The sequence below is a fragment of the Delphinus delphis genome, chromosome 15 (genome assembly GCF_949987515.2).
Source record: "Delphinus delphis chromosome 15, mDelDel1.2, whole genome shotgun sequence".
Lineage (NCBI taxonomy): Eukaryota > Metazoa > Chordata > Mammalia > Artiodactyla > Delphinidae > Delphinus > Delphinus delphis.
Window position 1 is genome coordinate 67,407,349 of NC_082697.1, and position 23,259 is coordinate 67,430,607.

The 23,259-nt window shown below is 44.6% G+C and overlaps 1 pseudogene; it reads left to right on the forward strand.

Moving 5' to 3' along the window:
• The first annotated feature begins 10,573 nt into the window (after nucleotides 1-10,573).
• Nucleotides 10,574-11,173, forward strand: LOC132438800 (large ribosomal subunit protein uL6 pseudogene; annotated as a pseudogene).
• Nucleotides 11,174-23,259: the final 12,086 nt, after the last annotated feature.

Below are 23,259 nucleotides of genomic sequence, written 5' to 3' on the forward strand. Positions count from 1 at the left end.
CTCTGGCCCTTTACAGAAGAAAATACCTGCCAACCCCTGGACTAGCACAGTAAGTAGGTATCCCACTGTATGGATGAAGAAACTGAGGCATAGAAATGTTGAGTTACTCGCTCAGAAATGTTGGGTGACACAGCTAGGAAGTTGCAGAGCTGGGATTCTAACCCAGGCACTGTGACTCCAGACCACGCCCCCGACCCTGTGCACTTTATCACTCCATCATTTTGCATCCAGTCAGTGTCTGTGCCTTATATGTGTGAGGCTCACGTCAGTGCAGGTGGGAAGAGGGGTAGGCTCCCCACCTGGCTGTAGGACAGAAGGGAGTCTCACATCCGTGGGTGTGGAGAGGCCTGCATTCAGGACTGCTTCCCGCTCAAGCAGAAGCAGAAGTCTTGGTGAAAGAGCAGGGATTGGGGGACCCTGCCTGGTCCAACCCAACCTCAGACCTGTGGCTGCCAGAGCCGTCTCTGCCCCCTGCGGTGGTTCCTCTGGCCCTCACGGGTGGGGCGCTGCTAGGAGGCATGGCAGCCAGCAGGGAGACGGTCACCGTGACCCCTGGCTCCCCTGAGGAGTGGGCTCAAGCCAGGGCTGACGCAGGCAAGCATCAGGTTGCCGAAGGCAAGAGCCTGGCTCCTGTCCATGCTGGGCTGGGGTGGCCGCAGCCAGTGCCGCCAGGGAACCTGCAATGGATGCCTGCCTGGGCGTTGCCCGGAGAGAGCTTCCTCCTCCCCAAAGCAGGAGGGGTGGAGGCCAGGCCCTCACGTTCATGGAATTGACCCGCCTCAGCATGACATCACAGGCAGGAACATTTGCAGCGAGGCTCAGCTTTTGATGTTCGTCAAAACTGAGGCCAAAAGCATCTGAGGCAACAGTCGCCCATATCTCCCCCCGCGTACAGCGCACACGCCACGGCTCAGCCATCTCCCTCCTGCCCAGCACCCAACCTCGTGCACCTGTAATGCCAAATACTGCCCTCTCTCCGCCTCCACTCATCCTTCCAGGTACAGGTATCACCACCTCTGTAAAGTCTTCCCGTACTCTCCCTTAGCCCAGGAAGTTGGAGCTTTCTCTCTTACAGAATTTCCATCCCCTAATACAATTTTTTATCCATTTATCTGTCTCATTAAACAGTGAATGCTTTGAGGGCAGGAATTGTGTCTTACCTCTTTGTCTCCAAACTGGGGTAGGACTGCATACAGTGATGGTATTTTGGGAAAGTTTATGGAGCTAATCAAAACAATCACGATCATAACAATGGCTAATATTTGACTGAGCGCTTATAGTTGGCCAGGGAATCTGCTGAGCACTCCACACACATCAGTTTGTGGAATTCTCACAGCGCAGGTATTCGTACAAGTAAGGGAATGGAGGCACAGGGCACCATCCCTATGGGTCCCATTCTCATGGCCCCAATCACTAATAACTGGTGGACACAGGCCTGCCCCAGAGCTCGTGCACTTAACCACTGTGCAAACTGCCTTTCAGATGGAAGCTTTTCCCCAGAGGCCGAGTCCACGTGGCCCTGAAGAGGTCCCCTCTGGCGTTCTCTGGCTTCAGGTGTTCTTGTGCCGGGACAGAGGCGGGGGCAGGGGGGACTGCTTCATTCCCAGAGCCCTGGGTAGGTAGCCACACGGCCAGGAGTTACTGACTCTAAGAGACAACGGCTCCACGTGCAGGTTGTGGAAACGTTTGTCCTTGATATGCCCTTGTTCTTCTCAAGCTGAGCTCCCAACCTCACCGCTCTTCTGATCTCCCTTCTGGGCCCCTGAGTCCCAGCCCCAAGCATTGCACAGCCCATAGAACGTCTCCCTGATGATAGAGGTGTCTCAAACTCAACACGTCCCTGCTGCGCCTGCACCCCAAGGGGTGATATCGGATAGACCCCAACCTCTCCTGGGGTTGAAGACTCAGGAGAGAGGTCTGGGCCAGAGAGAGACATGAGGGGGTCGGCAAGGGTGGTTTGAGGTCACATGGAAGAAAAGAGGAAGAGAGTTGATGATGGGACCCCGAGACCTCTACATTTAAGACGCAGCTGGCGCACAAGACGGAGCCGAGACAAAAGGTAGAAGCGGCACGAGGCTCCATCCTCACGACTCTCCCAGTCTCCCAGCTCTCCTCCCTCCCATCCCAGCTCCAGGCTCTGCCCGGGAGATGTCTCCACGAGGACCGCCCATCACAGACATCCCGCTGAGATGCCTCTGGCGGCCCCCCCATCACCTCAGTCACATTTGTCAAGTCACAGGATCTACCCTACAGTGGTGACTTTAGGTGGCCCACAAACTTAATTACAATGCCACACTCTGATCTCTCTCTTTCTCCACTAACCCTCCAAGACCAGGTACAGATGTCACCATCTCTCTGAAGTCCGCCTTGAGCCCCTCGCCTGCCCCAGCAAATTGGAGCTTTAAGTACCATTGACTGACAGGACAAGAACGCCATTCCATTCTTCAACGTGCAAAGACGTCAGTTCCCAGCGTGGGGCTCATAGGTCTCTAACAGTCTCTAACGGGTGCTCAGCTCTCTTTTCTAACAGAGAGAGAGCTGCCTCAGAGGCCGTAGATTTCTAGCTATCAAGCCAAATTTAACTGCATCACTATGTTTACACTGTCTGTGTTTTCTCAGTTACCTTCTGCTTATTGTAAGCAGTAACGGTGTTTCCCTTAGTCACTGGTTGGACAGTGTTTATTCATTTAACAGCTGTTTATTGAGCTCTGCGTTAGTGTCCTGTGGGTGCTGTACCAAACTACCACAAAGTGAGTGGCTTAGAACCACAGAAATTTACTCCCTTACCGTTCTGGAGGCCAGAGTTGTGAAAGGAGTCTTGTGGAGCTAAAATCAAGGTGTTGGCAGGGCTGTGCTCGCTCCAGAGGCTCTAGGTGAGAATCCGTCTTCTTGCCTCTTCTGGCTTCTAAACTGCATTCCTGTTCAGGGCCAGCAGAGTAGCATCTTGCTTCAGTTGTCACATTGACTTCTGCTGCAACCAAGTCTCCCTCTGCCTTTTTTTTTTTTTTTAAATAAGGATACTTGTGATTATATTTAGGGCCACCCAAGATAGTCTCCCCATCTCAAGATTCCTAACTTAATCATGTCTGCAAAGGCTCTGTGTGCCACAGGGGGTAACATTCACAGGTTCCAGGGATTAGGATGTGCACATCTTGGGAGGTCCATTATCCAGCCTCCCACAACTGCTTACTCGCTGCCAAACACTGTTGTAGCAGCTGGGGATGCACGTGTGGGGCAAGCAGACAAAGCTCCCTGCCCTTGTGGAACTCACACCCTCCCAGGGGGAGCGACAGACACAGAAACAATCTGCGTAAGAAGTGAGTACCTTGGATAGCATGTCAGAGGGTGAGAAGTGCTATGGAAGGAAGAAAAATGTAGAGCATGGTAGAGAGGGTCTGGGAGTCTGGGGGCGGACAGAGGGGCCAGTCTCTGTGTTATGTGGTCAGGGGAGACCTTTGTGCAAGGGTATTATCTGAACAGCTTGAGGGAGTCATTCATGCAGACATATCCGGGAAAATAACTTTCTGGACAGAGGGAAAAGTCAGGACTAATGAAGCAGTTTCCTTTTAAAAGAAATTTATTTGCCACGGAATAGTAGTCAGACATAAAAAGGAAGGAAGCACTGATACATCTACAACACGGATGGACCTCAAAACCACTATGTTCAGTGAAAGAGGCCAGCCACAAAGGCCACGCATCGTGTGATTCCATTTATATGAAATAGGATAAGTAAATCCACGAGGCAAAGTAGGTTAGTAGTTGCTGGGAGGAGTGGGAGGGAAGAGTGGGGAGTGACTGCTCAGTGGGTACAGGGTTTCCTTTGGGGGTGATGAAAGTTTTGGAACTGTACTGAGTGCCACTAAACTGTACACTTTAAAATTTTAAGTTATGTGAATTTTACCTCAATAAAAAAAGTCAAAAAAATCATTTGAATTAAAAGAGTGAGTTGGGCTTCCCTGGTAGCGCAGTGGTTAGGAATCTGCCTGCCAATGTAGGGGACACGGGTTCAAGCCCTGGCCTGGGAAAATCCCACATGCCGCGGAGTAACTAAGCCCGTGCACCACAGCTACTGAACCTGTGCTCTAGAGCCCACAAGCCACAACTACTGAAGCCCGCATGCCTAGAGCCCATGCTCCGCAACAAGAGAAGCCACCGCAATAAGCAGCCCGTGCACCACAACGAAGAGTAACCCCCGCTCACAACTAGAGAAAGCCTGCGCGCAGCAACGAATAACCAACGCAGCCAAAAAAAAAAAAAACCAAATAAGTTTATAAAAAATAAAAAAATAGATAAAAAAATAAGAGTGAGTTGACTTAAAGAAAAATGCTAAGTGAACTAGAAAGAAAAGCAGGATGCACTGACCACAGAAGTCAGGATAACGGAAATTTCTGGAGGGGTCGTGGGAGTGGGGGCGGTCAGAGGTCTCCATGTGGAGAACTGGCTGTCAGTGATCTCCTCTTCATCGGGAGTACAAACGTGGGTGTTTGCTCTCCTGTATTTTAAAACCACATACACGTTCTATGCACACCTCTATAGTGCATGATTTTACAGAATTTTTTAAAACTCAGAAAACAAAGAGAATGATGAGTAGGCAGTAACAGAGGTATTGCATGGATGTTTATAACATCCTAAAAGCAACGCGGTGTTCCAGGAAATGCCTCCAAGGGGCAAATATCTCTGTGGCTCTGTCCCCTCCCTCCTCCACTAAGGCAGCCCCGGAGATGGCCGGCGGGGTATCCGCCAGGGTGGGTGACCTGGGAAGGTCCCCACCAGGCCCAGGTCTGGCCTAGGCAGCCACAGCCGCCTCCCAGCAAGCCAGAACTGTTCCAGCTCCTTCTTTCCAGAGGCAGGACCAGCCCCGTGCCTCCGCAGGATTCCTGAGACACATGCTCTAACTGCAGGCTGAGGGCTGCATTCATCCATTGTGCCCAGCTGGAGCTGGGAGGAGCCAGGGGAGGAGGTGGAATGAGCTGACTGTTCACAGCTCCTCCCCCGCCTCCAGGAGCACTCCTGGAGCAATCTTCCCAGCCATGTCTGCTCACATCCCGGGCCAGATCTGCAGGTGTTTGTTTGACAAATTCTGTTTAACAGCTCTGCTAGTTGACTAACTACATGTACTCAGGAATCTGACAGTTGTCTTTTGTGTTTTTTAAAAAACATTATCAAAAATACAAATTTGTATTTGTACAAAAGTAATAAATCTTGTGTTAGGAATCTTGTCGCAAGTGCCAAAAACCTAACTCACACTGGATTAAGAAAATGTTGGCTCATATCATTGGAAATGCGTCACTAGCTTCAGGTATGGTTGGATCCAGAAACTCGAATGATAAGATCAGAACTCTCACTTCCTGCCTCTCCTCTGTGCTCTCCTTCACGTTAGCTCTATTCTCAGACACACTCCCCGCTACAGAGTGGAAGCCCCAGACATGTGTCCCATCTTTCACACCCCCAAAAGGAAGAGAGCTTCTCTCTTACAACTATTCCAAAAAAAAAAATTATTTAATGGTTTTGCATTGGACATACTTGAGACTTTTTCTTGAACCAATCACTGCAGCCAAAGAGGTGAAACACTGTGATTGTCCGGGCCTGGATTGTGTACTTCTTTCTTTCTTTTTTGTTTATTCCCCACTCTGCGCAGCTTGTGGGATCTCAGTTCCCCGACCAAGGATTGAACCCAGGCCATGGCAGTGTAAGCCCGGAATCCTAAACACTAGGCCACCAGGGAACTCCCTGTGTACTTACTTCTGTATTAGGGGAGCATCCTCACCCCAGAAACTACACTGAAAGAGGGTGGGGTAAGGGGTGGTTGCTCAGGAGCCGCTACGGTGCTGCTATCACAAGAAGGAAGAATGGTTCAGCACAAGCAATAGGAACCCATTACACACGGTAGAAAATTAGAAAGTTGCAGAAAAGCACAGAGAAAATAGAGACCAGCCATTATCCCACCATAACAGTCTTTCTCCGTAGGTGCTCTGGGTTACTCTTTCACGTGTGAGGGAACTCAGTCAAGCTCGGAGGATACCCCAACCCAGCAACATGACAGTGATACAAGTAAGAACACGAGAACGAGAAGAAAAACAAAGGGAGCTTTGGCGAGACAATGAGGCTGGCTATCCACTGTTCCCTGCCAGCCTCCAAATCACGCGGATCTCCAAAGAATGGTGGCTGAGCAAACTAGCACAGATCCTCACCTGAGCAAATTGAACTTGAACTGTGAATGACCCACTCAACCGGAAGACCTCACAATTCCTCGAGTTCCCTCACTCAGATAGCTTCATCTCCATTCCTCTGTAGCCACCCACTCCCAAGGCTACACCGTGGATATAAACATACCCCTCATCCCTCCACCTTTCCTACTCTGTACTCCCTCCACCCCTGCTTCTTGATCCAATCCGATTCTCCAGACTCCCTCAGACTTCCCTAGCCACTCAGCTCACCAGCCCTGTTCCTTGTCTTCCTTCCATCCTAGACCCCATGTTCAAACATTGCAACCACCCCTTCACCACCCTCTTCATCTTCCAGCCTCACGACCCTGGTCAGTCCAAATGGGAGGTTCTCTCTTCCTACTAGTGGGCTCTCCAGTGGGGACAGCCATGTTTTTATGCCAATTATATATATTTATGGTAACAGTTGTTACTTAGCATAACGCTTCTCAAATTTTGATGTGCGTATGATTCACTTGGAGATCAAATTTAAAATGCAGAAGCTGATTTCTCAGGTGTGAAGTAAGGCGTGCTGCTCGAACCAGCTCTCAGGTGAGACCGATGCTGCCAGTCCTCAGAGCACACTTTGAGCAGCCAGACCTTAGCAATACTTCAGTGTTCCTCCTACTTCGCTCCAGGGAAGAACCACCTGGGGGTACTTGTTAAGTATAAAGGTCTTCAAGTCTCTTCCCTGGTTTGGGTTGGAGGCACAGAGACCCTGTGATTCTAACGCATTCCAAGTGACTCTCCTGGGACACTTGGGAAATACCGCAGTCTCACGGTCATTTGGTTGTATGAGGCATTTTGGCTTCCAGACCTCATCTATCACCCATCCACAAGCTCCACGCTTTCCCCATCACCCCCACCTTCAACAGGTAAGCTGGCCCTTATCTCCCAGAGAAACCCACCTCCCCAGGTGGGCTGACATAAACTCTCCTGCCAATAAACTTTAGTTATATCCCCTCGTCTTTTTTCTTTTCCCTTCAGTCTTTGAGAAAGAGGCACCTCCTCCGAAGGTCCCACCGGCCTTCGTCAGCCACCTTGTTCAATTACAGCTCCCCTCCATGCTCCCCTTCAGCCTCTGCCAGCCTCCTGGGCCCTCCTCTGCCTGTGAAATCTCTCCTGTCCTAAAATCCCACTCTCCTGATAGCCTACCTTCCTCTTCCTTTCACGATCAAGCTTTGTTTTTGGTCATGTCTAACTACATTCTACAACGCTATCATGATAGAAAAAGTGATATTTTTAGGTCATTAAACTTATTTTTAAAACTTTGTAAAAGCTTTTTTATTTTGAAATTATTTTAGGTTTACAAATGAGCCACAAAAATAGTACAAAGAGTTCCCATATATCCTTCGTCCAGCTTCACCTCATGCGAACATCTTAGAGAACTGCGGCATGTTGGTCAAAACTAGGAAACTGATGTTGGTGCAATACTATGACCTAAACTACAGACTTTCTGATTTCACCAGTTTTCCCGCTAATGTCCAAAAAGTGTATATTTTTAATTAGACAAGGCCTACAATTAATCATTCTTTTAATAATTAGAAAATATAAATATAAAAAGAGAAAAAAATCATGGTCACCAAAAGCCACCATCCAGACACAACTACAGCTAACGTTTTGTTGCTCCTCCTGCAATGCTTTACCATATAAATCAATTTTTTTACAAAAATATGCTCACCCTGCCCTGCAATGCGCTTTTCCCGCTAAACACTATATTGTAAATGGCCTTCCGTGTTTAGTAATTATAGCTCCAGATATAATTCTTATTGTATTAAAATTTTTATTTTAACTTTTTGATAGTCAGTAGATTCACATGGTCCCAAATTCAAAAGGTAGGAAAGGGTATTTAGCAAAAATATAAATCTCCCTGCCATCCCCATTTCCTCCTCACCCAATTCCTTCCTCTCCCAAGTTATTATGTACATCAAAAAATGTCAAAGGCTGAAAGCAAATTCTGGGATGAATAAACCATTGGTTTACTCAGTCAACCCCCATTACTGGATACTTAGGTTGTTTCCACTGCTTTACATTATAAAGAACACTTTGATTTAACAACTGTATGCCTCCTCCCTTGTCCAGCTGTCCAGTTATTTCCTTAAGATAAATTGTTAGTGGAGTGGCCAGGTCAAAGTCTTGACATTTGTGGGGAGAGGGGGCAGGGTTTTTTATTTCGAATTGCTTTTTCCAAAGATTATACACCACTTCCTACACCCAGGCCCACCCAGGCTATCAGACTATACCAATCAGATGGGCCATAGTGATATTGTTTTAATCTGTATTTCTTTCGTAACCAGAAAGGTTGAGTCATGTTTATTTGGTATCTATGTGCAGATGAATTTATTGGAAGATGTCCTCGATGACTACCTCCACTTCTTCCCTCCCCATTGACTCCTGACAATATGGGGTCCAACTTCATCCCTCCCCAGCCAAGATGCAAAGCCTGGCACGTAAGTAGCCATTCAAACGATCCCTTCGCATCCTCATCCTATTTAATTTCTTCCTGTCATTGAACATTACAGACGAGGTCATCCTTTAAAAAGAAAAAATTGTTGTTGTTAGACTGAGTCTTTTTTTTTAAATCCAACTTTGTTTATAGAATTCACAATCTTATGTATTTGAGTTTTGACAAACATACAGTCAGTCATGTAACCACCACCACAATCATAACATAGAATATTTCCATCACTCCAAAAAGTCCCCTTGTGCCTCTCTTGTCAGTTCCTCCCCAGCCCCCATCACTGGCAACCACTAATCTGCTTTTCATTACTATAGTTTTGCCTTCTCTTGAATTTTATATAAGTGGAATCATACAGTATTTGGGGTTTTGTTTCTGGATTTTTTAAGATTCATCAATGCTGCTGCAAGTATTAGCTCATTCCTTTTTACTCCTTTGTACGGATATGCCACATTTTGTTTACCCATTCCCAAGCTGATGGACTTTTGGGGTGTTTCCAGTTTGGGGCTATTTTGAATAAAGCGGTTAAGAACATTCAAGTCAAGTCTTTCTGTGAACATAAAATTTCATATTTCTTTGGTAAATCCCTAAGAGTGGAATTCTGAGTTACTGTGTAGATGTTATGTTTAACTTTGTAAGAAAATGCCCATGTGTTTCTCAAGGTGTCTGTACCATTTCACATTCCCACCAGCAGCCTATGAAGGTTTCAATTGCTACACATCTTCGCCAACACTTTAAGGTGATTCACAGCCCCACAGTGATTGGTTCAGAGCCAGACATGTGACCCAGGCAGGACCAATCAGAATGAATCCCTTGGTGAGTTGTACACTGGGAAGGGAGGATCACATTTTCTTTGATGTGAATGAGCTGTCAAAGCAATACAGGCTTGGGGTGGTGCGCTTGGTATTGTTGGTCTTTATAATTCTAGCCATATGAATAGACTTGCAGTGGTGTCTCATTGTGGTTTAAAGTGCATTTCCCTAATGACTAATGAATTTAGCATCTTTTCCACATGCTTAGTTGCTACTCATATACCTTCTTTGTTTAAAATTTTTAATTAAATGAAAATTAGGGTTACACATGCCATGGTTTAAAAATAATTCAGGGACTTCCCTGGTGGCCCAGAGGTTAAGACTGCACTTGCATTGCAGGGGCGTGGGTTCAGTCCCTGGTCGGGGAACTAAGATCCCCGCATGCTGCACGACACGGCCAAAAAAAAAAAAAAATTCAAAAAGTACAAAAGGGAAAAGTAAATCTTCACATCTCTGATAACCCTGTGAAGATGACGGCTGAGGAAACTGAAGCACAGGTAGCTTTTCCCCCAGTTACATAGCTAGACAGCGGTGGGGCTGGGAATTAAACCAAGGCAGTCTGGCTCCGAAGCCAGCCTTATCCATTTTTACATAAATGATAGCATATCCTGTTCTATTGTCCTTCTGATGTTTTTCACTTCAGATATCTTAGCTGTGGTTCCAAATTAGTACTTATTGATCTCCCTTGTTTGTTTTAATAACTCCATATATTCCACTGAAATGCATATATTCCACTGAAATGATGTCATTATTAATTTGGCAAGTCCTCTATTGATGGACGTTTAGGTTGTTTCCAACCCTTTGCTACAACAAATGATGCTGCAATGAATATCCTCGTACAAACCTCTCTGTACCCATGTATAAGCATATCCATCCAGTGGGTTCCTAGAAATGGAATCACTAAGCCAAAAAGTGTATATCTTTACTATTTTAAAGTGTCTATTTCCCCACATCCTCTCAAACACTGTGTTAAGCTTTTCCATTCTTGCCAGTCTGGTAGATTTTTTAAAAAATGCTACCTCTTCATTGTTTTATTGTACATGTCTTCATTATGAGTGAGGTTATGTTTTCATGCCTTTAAAATTCAATTTCAGCTCTTCGCCACATCTACTGCGAGAATGAAGACCATTCTCAGCAGTCAGACTGTCGACATTCCAGAAAATGTCGACATTACTCTGAAGGGACGCACCGTTATTGTGAAGGGCCCCAGAGGCACCCTGCGGAGGGACTTCAATCACATCAGTGTAGAACTCAGTCTCCTTGGGAAGAAAAAGAAGAGGCTCCGGGTTGACAAATGGTGGGGGAATAGAAAGGAACTGGCCACTGTTCGCACTATCTGTAGTCATGTACAGAACATGATCAAGGGTGTTACACTGGGCTTCCGTTACCAGATGAGGTCTGTGTATGCTCACTTCCCCATCAACGTCGTTATTCAGGAGAATGGTTCTCTTGTGGAAATCCGAAATTTTTGGGGGTGAAAAATACATCCGCAGGGCTCGGATGAGGCCAGGTGTTGCTTGTTCAGTATCTCAAGCCCAGAAAGATGAGTTGATTCTTGAAGGAAACGACATTGAACTTGTGTCAAATTCAGCTGCCTTGATTCAGCAAAAGCCACAACAGTTAAAAACAAGGATATCAGAACATTTGTGGATGGTATCTGTGTTTCTGAGAAAGGAACAGTTCAGCGGGCTGATGAATAAGATCTGAGTGATCCAGTTACAGAGACCACAAGGGGCCAGGTTCACATGTAATATTTTAAAAATGAATAAAAGCTCTTTTGACTTGGGGAAAAAATATTCAATTTCATTTCCTGTGAATCAGAATTCTCCTTAAGATGTCTGGTGGTCTCACAGCTAGGCCCTAGTTTTGCTCTCACTTCCCTGCTTGTTTTTTCCTTCTCCATCTTCTCTGCTGGCTTTCTTTCCTCCATTTTTCCTCTCCAAATGGCAATTCTCTATGGTTTTCCCCTTAGTCCTCTTCTCACTCTACGTTATACCCTGGGGTGTCTTGTTCTTGCCCACAGTGGACATGGTCCCCTTCTTATTTACAATTCTTATTCTCCATCTTCTTTTATTTTTGGCCACGTGGCACAGCTTGTGGGATCTAGTTCCCTGACCAGGGATCAAAGCTGGGCCCTTGGCGGTGAGAGCATGGAGTCCTAACCACTGGATTCCCAGGGAATTCTCTCATCGTCCATCTTTATATAACTTTCTGTGAGCTCCAGATCCACATTTTCAATTGCCTTCTAAACATACCTACCTCGGTACCCTTCAAACACCTCAAAAGTCTCTATATTCAAAACTGGACTTGGTCTCTTCCCTCTCCAAATCTGTTTATCTTCTCCAAATGTCAACTACTGGTGCCTCTATCTATGCAATTCGTCAGGCAAAAAGTTGGAAGTCATTCTGCCTTCACGGTCAATCCAGCCAGCCCTAGATGCTGGGCAGGCTTAAAAAGAGAGTTGACACCTGAAACTAACACAACACTGTAAATGAACTATACTTCAATAGAAATTTAAAAAGTTAAAAAAAAAAGAGAGAGAGAGAGAGCTGCTCCAATGCATTGGGCCAGAGCCATAATTTAAACATCTACATTTTGCAACACAGGACTTCATCTATGGCTCTTTGAAACCTCCTTTGGCCTACATTCTTCTCCACTTGATCCCATGATAACCCTTTTATTGCTAAATCTAGCTTTTTTGATGATATCCAAGTAACTCCTTTTATCCTCAGATTTTTTTACTGTGATTAGGTATGGTTAGTGAGCGCTGAGACTTTTCACCTTCTTGAGGTGGCCTTAGGCCTCAGATGCAGCATGTTGGGGAAGACCCAGATGTTCTGTGCTATGTCCCAGCCAAAGGGAAGTCTGGGAAGGCACAGGTCCAAGCAGGGAGCTTTCATTTGCTATTGGCTGCTATATACATGGGGCTCTTAGAGATAGCTAAAGATATACCTCCAAACTGGGGCAAAAGTTTTGCTCCTCTTATCTCCCCTAGACATACTGCAAATTAAAAAAGCAAGCCTAGATAACAATAATTGTTAACATTGATAAAACTTTACTGTATGCCAGATACCAGCCTGATATATCATATACATAATCTCATTCCATCCTTGCAGTGGCCTACAAAATGGGTACGAGTCTTATTCCCATTTTACAGAAAAGGAAACTGAGGCTCTGAGAACTTAAGTAACTTTCTTTGACTGCAAAAACCCTAGGCTTAAACATTTCACTACACTCCAGCATAGTGGTTCATTGGCGCGGAACCCTAGCCAAGGAGAAATTAGCCACAGACACAACATCGAAGGGTCTGCCCAATTCCCAGCCCCAGCTGGCTCCTTGCCTGAGCCCTGTAGAACAAATTCCTGTTGGCTGCTATCAGGTGGTTCCCAGTGCAGGCTGACCTCAGGGCACCAGCCTGGTTAGGAGAGCTCAGTTCCCTCTACCCTAGGACTTATCTTGCTCCCTGGAGCTGAGACAAGGCTCCACCCATCGGTGTTCCAACATTCTTTCTGATCGCCAGCCACCATCTCAGACCTGGTTGCTTCAAGCTGGCCCTTAATTCTTTCAGTGAATATTCGCTATATAATTTGCGGCAGGCACTGAGCAGGAGACAAAAATAGTGCCTAGCACTGTGCCATACATATACTTGGCTCTCCATAAATAATTTTTTTTAATTTTTAAAAATTTTTATTGGAGTATAGTTGATTTACAATGTTGTGTTAGTTTCCATAAATGATTTTTAAATGAATGAATAGGCACTGCTCAGTGTAGAGGTAGAATTCCAGGTGTGAGTTCCATGTCAGGCAGAATATGAGCATTTCGAAGAGCACAGTACAGGGTATCTACTTGAGGGAACTTCCCAGAACACTTCCTAGAGGAAGTGGGGCTTAAGTTGAGGGGCTTGGTTAGCCAAGTGAAGGAGGATGAGGCAAGGGAGCATAAGAATAAGAGGAGGGCTTCCCTGGTGGCGCAGTGGTTGAGAGTCCGCCTGCCGATGCAGGGGACACGGGTTCGTGCCCCGGTCCGGGAGGATCCCACATGCCGCGGAGCAGCTGGGCCCGTGAGCCATGGCCGCTGAGCCTGCGCGTCCGGAGCCTGTGCTCCGCAACGGGAGAGGCCACAGCAGTGAGAGACCCGCATACCGCCCCCCCACAAAAAGAAGCTAAAGTGCTTTCCAACGTGACTGTACCAATTTTCACTCCTACCAATAGAGTATGAGAGTTCCAGTTGCTCCACATCCTCATCAGCACTTGCTAATTTCCATCTTTTATTTTAGTCATCCTGGTGGGTGTAAAATGGTAACTCGTTGTGGTTTTATCGTATATTCATTCCCCTGATGACTGATGACGGTGAGTACATTTTTAAATGTTTATAGAGCATTGGGATACTCTCTTTTGTGAAGTTACTGCTTTTCTATTGCCTTTTTCTTCTCTAATGGGTTGTCTGCCTTTTATATATTTTAAATGTATATTCTGCATTTATTTCCTTTTCAGCATTTTCCCCCCAGTGCTGTTTGCCTTTTCACTCTCTTTATGGAGTTATTTGATGAACAAACAGAAGTTCTTAGTTTTAATATAGTCCAATTTATCTTCTGTGTGTGTGAGTGTGTGTGCATGTGTGTGTGCATGTGTGTGAGTGTGTGTGCGTGTGTGTGTACATGTGTGTGAGTGTGTGTGCGTGTGTGTGTGTGTGTGTGTGTGTGGTGGTGGTGGTACGTTTGTGTTCTGGCAGACACTTTCATTTGTCTGTAAATATTGATTCCCTATTTTTTCCTTTGAAATGTGCCTAGCTGAATAATTTGCCTTCCCAGCCTCCCTTGCAGATAGGGTGGCCATATTGAGACTGTGCCCCATAGGGTTAACAGAAGCTGGTGCCTTAACAGAAATCCTTGAATGTGTCTTATAGAACAGCAGATAAGGGAACAAATTGTTAGAAGCCCCTCTGTTTGTAATCTTCCTTTACTGATTAAGCCCGCTTTAGTTGTTCTTTTTTTCCCCCTTTCTCTAACTGCATACCCTCCCCCCTCCAAGCTTCACGTAGCCTAGGTAATATATCACCAGACTTCTTAACCACCCCTATAGATAATGCTTCTGACATATGGGTCACTATAGTAACAGGGGCTTAAGTTGTTTTACAGAAATTTGGAGTCAGCTTCTGCCCAATTCAGGCTGGCTAAGTCTAGTGGGGACCACCGACACTAAAACTAAGCCTGCACAGAGCACCGATTACCTCACCTTTTCCCTACTTCCAATCACCTTTCCCCACACCTTACAACCACCTTGCTTCTTTATCCCATAAATATCTCAAGCCTCTTGCCTTTTGGGAGGCAGATCTGAGATTTGCTCTCCTGTCTCCTCACTTGGCTCCCTCGTGAATAAACCCTTTCTCTGCTGCAGACCTCAGTGTCTCAGGGTTTAGCTTGCTGCATGTCAGGCAAACAAACCTGGTTCAGTAACAATATGACACAGCTGTGGCCAATGAGATATAAACAGAACTTGCTGGGAGGTGGAAAGTTCTGGGGAGTTTTTTCTTTCCTAATAAAATGAGTCAGCTATGACTCTACCTCCCCTCCCCTCCATCTTGTGCCTGGAATGCAAATACTATGTATGGAGCTGCAGCAGCCACCTTGCAACTATGAGGGAAAGGCCAAGAGAACCACAGAGACATCAGCACAATATAAGCAGCTAAACCAAAATACATAATAAACACACAAAAACACACATACATATATTTATATGTATATATTTTTCCTTCGCTGTTCTGGATATTTTGTATATGATATAAATGAACCTCTGTTCGTTGCTTTCTGTGACTTGTAGCCAAATTGTTTCTAACTGATAACAAAACAGTCCTCCATCTCCCCCTCTCATTCTTCCCATTGCCTTTGCCAGGTTAATCTTCCTAAAATTCAGCTGTTTGCACGTCCTCCCTCTGATCAGATGCCTTCAGTGCCCTGTATCCTGGCTTTCAAGGGCCTCCAAGATCACAGCCTCCATCTTCAATGCTGTCTTCCATTCATTTCTGACTCACACAGTTCACTCCCTCTGTTCCTCATTCTCCTTTCTCAGTCCCCCTTTCTCTTTCTCCACCTGGAATGCTAAGGGCAACGTCAACCGAGTGCTGAGTTCTGTATCCAGTTGGGATGTTGTTCATGTGCAAAGAGAACCTAAAGACATTCTCAGATATGGAAGAACTCAAACATTAGAGCACTATTTACTCATTCTGGAAAAATTGCCTTGAGGATACAATGCAGCCATCTGGAAGATGAACCAAGGTGAAAAACAAATGCATGGAGAAGGTCTACTGTGAAAGCACTGGTGGTGAGTACTACACCCCAATGATCAAAGCACTCAATCTAGAGAGAATTAAGGTAAGGACCTCATAACTATAGCTACAAAAAATAAAGTGCAATAATTGTTATGAATATTGAAAGAAACATCCTTGTGATAATTTCTTAAATTACATTCAACTGGGACTGTCACTTACAGGATATGTCAAACAAAATAGATAATGTTGTCTGTATCCAAAGAGTTTCTACACATCAATGAGAAAAGTGTAAATAAATGAGGCCATTCCAGAAGAAATAAGAATGACTGAAAAGTATACCAAAGATGCTCAACCTTACAAATGATTAAATATATGCAAGTTGAAACAAACAATAATTTTTGTTCAATTTTACCTAATAGGCTGTCCAAGAATAAAATTTGGTAATACCAGTGTTTGAGAGGATGAAAGGAACAGGCACTCTGATTGTCTATTTGTGGTTCTATAAATAGGCATAAACTTCGTGGATGGCTCCTCACGTTCTCTATTAAAATATAAAATACATGCAGTAAGAAGTTCCCCAGATATCACCAGTCCATGCCTACCAAATAAGGTTGCATGTTTTAAACGTTCATCCTATGATGACTACAACCCCCAACTTTCCCGGATAACAGAAAGTGCAGGCTTCCCCACCCCCATTCTTGGCTTTCCAATGAATGCTTAGAAGTTCCATTCCCACGTCACTTCCACCAGCTCACCTTGCTTTGAATTGCTACCGCTCAGGACTTTGCAATTCATCTTGGACCCTCTGTTTTGTGGTCCCCATACCATTCTCATCACAGAAACAAGCTTAACATTAACCCTGACCTTAACCTCCCTTCCTAATGAGGGTGTTGAGCCAAACTTAACTGAATGCTTGAGTAAAATCAGAACCTGCCTGACACTGCTGCTCCAAGTAATTGTTCCTGGGAACCACAAGCCCAGCCTGACCCCTGGGGACTTTCTACTTCCCTATAGCCCAATCCGCATTCAAGAAGATTCCAAGCCTCTCTGCTGAATAGAAGACATTTCTTTTCCTACCATGCATAATTCTCCAAATGTTTGAAATTTTATGAGGATAATGTTTCACTTTATAATCAGAAAAACATATATACACATGATAAAACTACGTAAGAAAAAAAAATCTATCCAAATAACACATATAGTCAAGATTATGGTGGCCGGAACAGGCAGTTCAGTTAAGGAACACCCCTCCTAGAGTACACCTTGCTCCTGTCTGGGTGTGCCACACGTTACAGGCACTCAATAATGTTTGTTGAATTAATAAATTAATGTTGACCCCCCCAATTACCTTATGAGATAAAGTCCAAACTCATTGGAATGGATTCCAAGTCTTCACGTCCTGGCCTTAAAGTTTCATCATTTTACTCCAATCACACTGCTGTATTCACTGGGCTTTTCCCTGCTCTATCTCATCCTCACTTCAAAGCTCAGTTCTGCCTTCAAAGTCTGACCAGCCCCTGACATCCCTGCGTTCATATTCCTCCCTCCTTTCTTGAGCTTTATTTTTTTAATATTTTTTTAGGGTTTAAAGCTTTTGTTTTTGTGGGGTGGGGTTTTTTTTTAACATCTTTTTGGGGTATAATTGCTTTACAATGGTGTGTTAGTTTCTGCTTTATAACAAAGCGAATCCTTTCTTGAGCTTTAAACCTCAGTACTCTTCATCACATTTCATGTCACGCATTCGTTCTTTTTCTACACGTGTAAACCTTGTCTCCTTAAGAAGATACATCCCAGAAGGAGGGTCCTCTCCTACTCCTGTTTCTTCCCTGCAATTAGTGACCAATAAATATTGTTGATTTCTGAATTCATTATTCTTCTCCTTCTGTTCATTGAATCATCAACTCTGTCTTAGGCTGGGTTCCCCAGAAGCAGATCTGAGGACCTGAGACCAGGATTTGTGAGAAAGTGACTTATTAGGAAGTGTTCCAGGAAAACGGGTAGGAGAGTCAGGGAGTAGGGTGGGGAGGGGAAGGAGGTCGAGCAAGGATGGGTTATCAAGTCACATAGAGAGTAATGGTGGCCCAACCCTCCAGAGACCTTTGGGGGCAGTGAAGGTCACACCTAGAGTAGTCCCATTAGGACACCCCTCCCCCTCACTGTTAGCCATTGATTAGGGCTGTCCCCAAGGCACGAAAACGTTTAGGTATTTCTGGCTCTACAGAGTAGGGTAGGGTGGGGCTGGGGTAGAAGCAGGCTCTGGCAGGAAGGTACCGGTTGCTGGACTGAAAATCCACAGGAGCTTATAATACACAAAAATGGTCAAATAATCAGCTTGTGGGCAGCTGACCCTGTCTGCACATTCTTTAAACAGACATTTACTGAATATCTACTACACTGCAGACAGTGCAGGGAAATTGTTGAGGCATAGCCTTAGCTCTAAGGGTCCAGTCCTGACATCTTAAAGGGGCGACAGTCCCACAGGATTCAATCCTGTCCAGGTCCAGGATGAGCAGAGTACGAGTAGAGGTAGGTGGGAGCCCAGGGAGAAGATGGACAAACTGCCCAAGTGATTTCCAGACATGACTTAGGCTCTTAAAAAATGAATAAGGGAAGAGGGAATTTCTAGCAAAAGGAACAGCATGTACAAAGGCAGAGAAACAAAAGTACGCTTTTGTTTGGAAATGGGGAATAGTTTGTTGTGGCTGGAACATAGGGTGTGGGAGAAAGGAAGAGAGCTAAGAGCTGTAAAGAGAGCAAGTTGAGGTGGGACAGAGTTTTTCCACCCTGCTAAGGAAACAGTAAAATTTTAAGACAAGTTTGGCCTTGATTAGAGAGGTGTTTTAGGAAGACGGCAGCCATATGAACCATATATTGGACACCAGGTGTTCTGTCAACCCAGCATCTATGACCCCGACCAGAGCATCTGTTTCTCTAGCCACTGTGATTGGTCAGGGAGAGGCTCATGGCCAAGCACATGGGTGAGTCTGGTCTGGAGCTGCACATGGGATGGAGGGAGGCCTGGGGCAGCTGGAGACCAACACACAGAAAAGAGCCAGGAGATGGAGACAGGGAGGAGGGTTTCTGAGGACATTGGCTCGGCACCTGATCCAGCAGGATGTGTGAATATCAATATTCTCTATGAATGTGAATATTAATTAATTTCCATAAATTCCCTTTTTCTAGCCAGTTTGAATCAGGTTTTTGTCACATTAAGAGCCCGTCCCCAAAAAAAGAGGCCCCATATTAGTACAGAATGTGTTTCAAAACTAAAACCCTGGGGCTTCCCTGGTGGTGCAGTGGTTGAGAATCTGCCTGCCAAGGCAAGGGACACGGGTTCGAGGTCTGATCTGGGAAGATCCCACATGCCGCGGAGCAACTAGTCCCGTGAGCCACAACTACTGAGCCTGCGCGTGTGGAGCCTGTGCTCCGCAACAAGAGAGGCCGCGATAGTGAGAGGCCCGCGCACCGCAATGAAGAGTGGTCCCCACTTGCCGCAACTAGAGAAAGTCCTCGCACAGAAACGAAGACCCCAAACGAAGACCCTAGTCTAAATAAATAAATAATTTTTTTTAATTATAAAAAAAAAACTAAAACCCTTCCAGATATGCAGAAAAAACCAAAACACAAAAAACTTCATAATAGAGGAGAAGAACTGTGACATCACAACACAAAACTCAAAAATATTGGACAGTTTGGACCAAGTTGAAAGGAATGCCAACTACAACCCCTGTACCCTACTCCCAAGCTCCATATAAACTGAAATAATTCCCAAAGGGTCCATCACTTCCCTGAGCTTATTGGGAAGAAGATGGACTTACAGAGAGGTTTGGGAAAGACAGGATACATATCATTTGATTTCTGTTCCTTATGATGTTCATCAGTGGTGTTTGGATTAGAAGAGCAAGTTCCAGCAAATCTGTTCTGTGTTCCCCTACCCCACGCCTCCCTGGAGGAGGGATGGTCCAACACACTAGGGACTTCAGGGGAATGACTCAGCCTACAGGGCCCTAGTTGACCCCAGAATTCATGTGGCACAGATGGTTTTCTACGTAAAGGAGACTTTGCCATCCAAGTGCCCATGCAGCCATCACCAACTTTGGAGAATGCTGCCAAGGTGGTATTCAGAGGAAAACACCTAGCTTTAAGTGTTTTTATTAATAAATAAGCAATTCTAAAATAAGTAACCTGCATTCAACTCAAGAAATTAGGAAGAGTGAAACAAAATAAATCAAAAGAAAGCAGAAGGAGAAAATGAGAAAAATTGCAAATGGAAGTTGGGGAAGGGAAAGAAGGAAAAGGGCAGCATTGGTAAAACCAAGAACAGCTTATTTGAAAGGACTAGACAATAAAATTATGTGAGTGTGTATGTTTGTGTGTGTAATTATGTTCACAGACTCCTTCTTTCTTTCTGACCCACTTTAGAAAATCCTGTATTTTTGTATTTCTCATATAGCTCCTTCCTCTCCCCATTACAAACATGCTAGTAATATGATAGTTAATATAATTATTATAACCAATTTAAATATGAAATGCTGAAAGGGGAGCAAAGGCTGAAAATGGGAGGTAACAAGCCTATGGAACAGGAATGAAGGCTGAACTTGGAGGGGTCTTTGGAGCCACTTAAGGTCGAAGTGGATCCCTTAGACTTAGCTACGTTATGGAAGCCCCCTCCTGCCTCTTCAGGATATCCCACGAGATGCGGGGATAGAGAAGCACAGCCTTTCCAAATGACTTTGGCTGCCAAAAGTACACCTCGCAAACTGGAATCTACTTCACGACCAGCCACGTGGGCCCCCAGGCATATTTAGATTACAGTTAAAGCAAGCTAAAAGGCAGAAAACACACACACACAGGGACTTCCCCCATGGTCCAGTGGCTAAGACCCTGTGCTCCCAATGCAGGGGACCTGGGTTCGATCCCTGGTCAGGGAACTAGATCCCACATGCATGCACCCACTAAGAAGTCCACATGCCACAACTGAAGATCTCGCATGCCGCAACTAAGACCAAAAATAAAATAATTTTTAAAAAAAGAAAACACACACACAGCTTTTGGAAAGAGAAAAGGAACATGAACAGTGAAGGGGAGGAGATTAACATAGTTTTTAAAATTTACTTACTTTATGCCATTAATTTGAAAAGACTGATGAAAAAGATTAAAGCCAATTAAAGCTCAAAATATCTCAATTAATTTGGAGGGAATAGACATCTATTCCATTTTGAGTCTTCACATCCAGGAATAGGTTTTTTCGTGCATTAAAGTTTTTCTTCAGCCTCTTCTGTCTAGTTTTACGGTTTTCTTCAGAAGGGTCTTGCACAATTTTCAAGATTGTTCTGGGATATTTTTGAGTTTGGATAATTGAGAGGTTGAAGGGATCACTCACAAAAACAACCAAAGCTACAAAATCCCTAGGAATCAGTACACTTAGAATAGCCAAGACACTTTTGGAAAACAAATAGAACAGGAGCATTGTAAGTGGGCAGGAAACTTACCAACCAGATATCAAAATCATTATAAGGCTACAGTTCTTAAAAGTGGGGTATTGCAGCTCTGTAAGGGACAGCCACGCAATGGAACACTCAGCAATAACAGGGAACACGCTACAGATACAGGCAACAACTAGGATAAATCGCAAAGACTTTTTGCTGAGTGATTAAAGCCAATCTCAAAAGGTGCCCAACCATGGGATTCCACTTATATGGCATTCTGGAAAAGACAAAACCATGTTGATAAAGATCAGATCAGTTGCCACTTAATGAGTGTGAAGTGGGTGACTATGAAGGAGTGACATGAGGGAGGGAGTTTTTCAGGGTGATGGAAGTGTATCCCAATTTCATATCTCGGTTGTGGTGATGGTTGCACAAATATATACATATGTTAAAATTCACGAACTATACATCCAAAAACGGGCAATTTTACTCTACAATGATTTTAAAAATAAAATAAGCAAAGCAGTATATGTAGTGGGTAGTATTGTTTTAACAAAGAGATGAATTAAACCAGAACAAGTCCAGGTATATAAGGCTGTTACTATGTAAAAATAGGGTTTCCCCGGTGGCACAGTGGTTAAGAATCCACCTGCCAATGCAGGGGACACGGGTTCGAGCCCTGATCCAGGAAGATCCCACATGCTGCAGAGCAACTAAGCCCGTGTGCCACAACTACTGAGCCCGCGTGCCTAGAGCCTGCGAGCTGCAACTACTGAAGCCCATGCACCTAGAGCCCGTGCTCTGCAACAAGAGGAGCCATCGCTATGAGAAGCCCGCGCACCTCAACGAATAGTAGCCCCCACTCGCTGCAACTAGAGAAAGCCCGCACGCAGCAGTGAAGACCCAACGCAGCCAAAAAAAAAAAAAAAAAAAACTGAAAGATGGTAAATTTTCACAATTTTTAAAATTGGTCCTAAATTGTTAACTATTGTAGATGGGAATACGTATTTGGGGGGTCATTATACCATTATACTATTTTTGTATAATTTGACATTTTTCATAATAAAACATTTTTTGCTTTTCTAAAAAATGGTGTTTCAAAGCAGGGAGACATTTGACTTTTTATTTAGAAAAATTAGATCTTACCTGTATTTTAAAACATCAGTTAGACTTACATTTTTGTGTAAGAAAAATAAAAACATGAAAGAACTAGAGGAAAGTCAGGAAGGTGAACTTACAACCCGGGAGGGAGGAAAGCCTTGCAAAACCTCAAAGGAAACCCAGACAGCATAAAGGAGGAAAAAGAGTGATGGATTTGGTGACATAAAAATTCAAACTTAGGTGTGGTTAAAAAAAAAAAAAAGCCAAACCAAACAAAAAACCATAAAGTTATTAAACGTTAAACTGGGGAAAATGATTTGTCACAAACCTCCCCCCACCCCACCCCACCCCCCAGGCCCTATCACGCAATTAAGGAAGCTGCCTGGCCCTGGAGGCCTTTGAGTTTGCTTCCTGTGGTGTAAGTCTTCCTTTCAAGTCTTTATCTTTGCTTTTCAGGTTCCAATTTAAGAGATAGGAGAGTTCATGATAATTAGGGTTGAAAAAACCCAGATGTAGTTTATGGATATCAGAGATACCCTGCTGCCTGTTCACGGCATTGGGCTTGTATCCAGAAAGACCAAAATGTACATAAACTCGGGCTCTCCCCCTCAACCTCCGTGAGCCCCAATTTCTCCATCTGTTAGTGGGGTTAATGATGGAACCTCCCCATTAGAGGTTTTATTCTGGTGGCATGGTAAGAACTAGGGAAATGTTAGCTATTCCTTATGATGGGTGACAGGTTTATGGATGGTCTGGCTGGGAGTTTATTTTCTTCTGTGTACACTTCTGTTTCCCAAGTACTAGACACTGATTAGGTGTTACTATTATAATCAAGAAGAGGTTATGTACATTTTTTTTAATTTTAAATAGGTGACTCGGAGGTTTAACTAATCTCTGGAGGAGAGATCAAGGAAAACCTTAGGATGCTTAAGCTAGTCCTTATTGGTCCTTCATCTTTGGGAGTGATGTTCCCTTCCCAAATTCTTATC